Source organism: Enhydra lutris, unplaced genomic scaffold, assembly GCF_002288905.1.
Source record: "Enhydra lutris kenyoni isolate GAN:26980312 unplaced genomic scaffold, ASM228890v2 scaffoldscaffold101, whole genome shotgun sequence".
Classification (NCBI taxonomy): domain Eukaryota; kingdom Metazoa; phylum Chordata; class Mammalia; order Carnivora; family Mustelidae; genus Enhydra; species Enhydra lutris.
The window spans coordinates 649,513-654,133 of NW_019154185.1; positions in this window are offsets into that span (position 1 = coordinate 649,513).

Genomic DNA, 4,621 nt, shown 5'->3' on the forward strand with positions numbered 1-4,621 from the left:
TTTTTCCATAAAGGTCTAGATATATGGCTTTCTTAAAAAGTTGGAACACCTGGTAAGGATGGTTTTCTCTACAGCTGGAATTGAGCTGTGCCCCGACAGAACCCATGGCTCCTATTGTTTCCCCGATGGGGACAAATTGCACTGGTCTTTGTTTGCTGGGACCGGGCCTGCTTCCTGGCAGCTCAAAGGCAGTCAAGTGTTTGACCTCTGCGTGTGTTTAAGCACTCAGCCTTTGGCTTCAGATGGACCTGAACTTATTCCTGGAGCAACATTACATTCTCTGAACCTCGGTGTCTTCACTGGTAAAATAATCATAATACCTAGCTCATAGGACTGTTGTGAAGATTAAATGAGATAATGAACAGTTTCTGGCACAGAGTGGGTTCTTAATAAATAACAGGGTTCTTTGCTATGACGTGGATGGAACTAGAGGGTATTATGCTAAGTGAAATAAGTCAGTCAGAGAAAGACAAATACCGTACGATTTCACTCATATGTGGAATTGAAGAAACAAAACAGAGGGGAAGGACAAATAAAATAAGATGAAAACAGAGAGGGAGACAAGCCATAAGAGACTCAAGTCTAGGAAACAAACTGAGGGTTGCTGGAGGGGAGGTTGGTGGGGGGATGAGGTAACTGGGTGATGGGCATTAAGGAGGGCACTGGATGGAATGAGCTACCTCTGAACCAATAATACATTGTATGTTAACTAAATTGAATTTAAATAAAATGTTTTTTAAAATCATGAGATTATTAAGGGTTTGAGTCGAAATTGTCAAGATCAGTAGTCTTGATGAGCAGTAGATAGAACTGTGCTAACCTTGACTGTGACAGGGTGGTTAAGCTGGGAGGAAGAGCAGGCAGAGAATAAGGGGTGTCCGGTTGTAGGCAAGCAGAGGGGAGAGGTAATGGGTGGACATGGGAGTTGTAGGGTGGGCTGAAGACAGGAAAGTGAAGTTCAGGGCAGAAATCAGGGTAGGAGATAGACTTTCAGGGAGTCCCCTCTAAACAGGTGACAGTTGGAACCATAAGAGCGGGTGAGGACTTTGAAGTAGACAGCAGAGACGTGAGCAGGTGTTGATGCAGACAGCAGAGACGTGAGCTGGTGTTCAAGGAGCGAATGTCAAGGGCCATCACCCACAAGTTGGCAGCAGGAACGGCAAAAAGAGGGAGAGAAGCTGGAGTATTTCCTCAAAACCAAGGAGAAGACAGTGTTGAAAGGAGAGAAGGATGTGAATAATCAGAAGCTTGTGGGAGCATAGTGCAGAAAAGTGGTCTCCACCTCCTTTCAAGCAACAGAGAGACCACGAGACCCAAGCAAGAGCTCTGTGACAGCTTCTGTTTGACCTGCATGCTCTTCTTCCAGGTTACAGGTTTTTAGATGGCCGTCACGCCCTGGGCTGCCATGTGTAAACTGAGTGTCATAGTCTTTAGGAAACAGAAGCACCATCTGGTTGCAATCATAATTCTGGTAGGCCTATCGAGGAGGAAACAATGTACACTGTCATAGGAAAGAGAAATAAAATGTCTTCTTTATACCAGGCAGTATCAGACCTTGGGGGAAATGGAAGGAGAGATAAGTGACAAACTTTTCAGTTTTTTTATATTTCTTTCCATAGTGACTTGGTATGAAACTGATTTTGAAATCAACGTTATACTTGGTATCAATTTATCAATATGGGACTCAAATGTTATTTAATTATGTTATATACTATATTATATTATATGCCTAAAATCCATGGCTGAGCTACATTCATTCTTTTGGCGTTGGAGAGTAAATGAAAATGGTTTAAACCAAGGTAACACTATGATTTGAAAACTGGTTTTTGGAATCACTTCTTTAAAACAATGTTGCAGGGGCGCCTGGGTGGCTCAGTCAGTTAAGTCCTGCTTTTGGCTCAGGTCATAATCCTAGGGTCCTGGGATCAAGCCCCGCATTGGGCTCCCTGCTCAGTGGGGCGTCTGCTTCTCCTTCTGCCCTTCCCCTCTGCTTGTGCTCTCTCTCTCAAATAAATAAATAAAATCTTAAAAAAAAAAAAACCAATGTTACAGTGGAGATACATAGTCATTGTTTTAAGCCTTGGATTCCACTCATATATTAATGTGATTATGTAGCTGTGTTGGGAAAGAACACAATTCTTATCTGTGCTCAGTGTCAAATTTTCTGTTTGACACTAGTTGTACATTGATCCTGAAGAAATGTATACAATGCATTCTTCATGTTTTAAAAAAATGATATTAATTCCCTAGTCAGCATTATTTCCCAAAATTCTTCTTAGAAGTGCTCTTAGAAAACGTATTTCCAGAAGCTCATGAAATTGCACCTGGGATTTCTCCTGTTTCTAAGTTGAGCATGCTACTGGTTTATCCACTTAGCAAATAAAGCCACAGGAAGGGTTTTGCAAGTTTCATCTATTTCTGTTGTTACCATTTTCCACCAGTCTGCCTCGCTCGCTTCTTTAAGCCTAACTTAAATGTTCCCAATGTTAGCAGTTTTTATTTACAGTTTCCAAGTGATAAGATCTACAAAAATTTCAGAACTCATAGGTGGAATCAAATTCTTAAGACTCACCACATAGATCTAGGTGTTCGACTTTTCCAAATGCCAGGCCCAGGGCTCTGTTGACTCACTGACAGATTTCAGTTAATTATCCAGGTATCTTCTGTTTTCCTTCTAAAAGGTGGCTAAATACACCATAAGACAAAGGGAAATTGTGCCTTCATCGTGAAATGTGCTCACTCTTTATTTCTCACGGGCACCATTTCAGCTCCAAAAATAATGGCTTGTATTTAAATGAATAAAAATTGTCATTGTTGCAAACCATATGTCTCGAGATAAACCGGAAGCCTCTTTCAGCATGTCTGAAAATTAGTTATAAACTAGTAAAGAATGGAGGCTGAAAATAAATCAATGAGACATCAAAAAGATTCATCGCAAACCTGACTTCTGCCACCAAAGTATTTTGACACCATCTGACATGTTTTTCATCTTGAAGAGTATTAAAAATTGTTTAATTAGGATTGCACAGTTTGCTTCAGATTTAAATCCAGTGAAGATGTGGTTGTACAGTAACTTGTAAAAGATTCTTACAACAAGGTAGCTGTAATCACCTGGTCCTAAAAAAGAAGGGATTTCAAAAGAGACTTCCATCCTCGAATGAAAACAGGAAATTATATTCTTTTGTATTTGAAGTCATCTCTCTTCTTTTAAACCTCATTTATTACATGCTCTCTAACCTTTTGTATGAGTCCAATCTTTCATGGAATTCTTTGTTGTCATGTGCAGTCAACTCCTTATTATCTCAATTCAACAATACAATTGAACAAATATTTATTGAGTATTTGCTAATGGTGCAGCTAATCTGAAATAGCAGACTATTAAAAAATAATTCATATTTGGTTTTGTAATACGTTACAATTTTATTATAAAAATACCTTGATTTGTATAGTGCTTTATAATTTTCAGAGTACTTTCACATACATTATCTCATTTGATTTTATGCAGATTCACTTCCCTGCTTAGGAGAGGCTGATTTGGCTTAGGCTGATTGATATTAATATTAATTTGCATTCACTAAGCACATTCGAGCTGAACAGCAGGAGCAGGCGGCTGCTGGAGTGTGCTGGGGAGAAGGGAGCTCGCCTGCGATTATAGCTCTGAGCTGGACAATAGGGCTGATGCACATAATAAGGCGGTAATGACCACACATACACACTGGCATATATGCCTTAATTTATTTTTCCATTGCTATTAACCACTGAAACAGGCATTTTGGAGGTTTAAAATGGATAGCTAATTATGATGGGCAAATAGGATGGCGTAATAATTGTGTTTGGATGAGTCACTCACTCAAGATCTAGTAGTTGAGGAAAGCTTTGTGACTATCAGTACTGATTCCAAGAAAAGTACCGAGATGGAAATGAACAAAGTAACCACAGATAAGACTCTGGCATCAGCTCGGAAAGTAGGGTCTGATGGCAGCAGATTCGTTAGCAGAGGAACATCAGATGCTGGTTTTAGCCAAACTGGGAGCGGCGGCCATCTTAGCTCCAGAAGCCCACTCATGCTGAGATGCGTGGAGAGTAGCGGCACCCGCGCTAGAAACTGGGTTTGCATCCCACTTTGGAGCTTGATCACTGTGAAATTCAGCTGTGCCAGCTGCAAAAATGGTTCACCGTTCACAGCTCACAGGGTTGTTGTGGGGATTCCAGGAGCTAAGGTGTATAAAGTGCCACACATCGTAAGCATTGGCAAAATGATAGCTATTACTTAGAGTAGTTTTTAAAAATTACCAACACTCATCACTCACCCTCTCTAGGAGCACAGCCCACCCTCTCCAGACCATGGCAGCTATTTGGAAACAGTAGGCAGCAGGTGCAGTGTGCAGGGCTGGTAAGTAGAGAGGAAAGGAGGCCATACTCTTTTCCAGTATGCAGACAGTGAACTTGGGGCAGACAGGAGTTTAAGCAGACTGGCCAGCAGAAGCATTCAGACAGAGGACAGAAAGCCAACCTCACTGCTTCCCATGGAATGATGATGAGATGAGCAGAAGTGGGAGAGGCCCTTGTCTCCTCCTTATTGAGGGTAGATCCCATGGAGCCTTGATGTCCATGACAGACC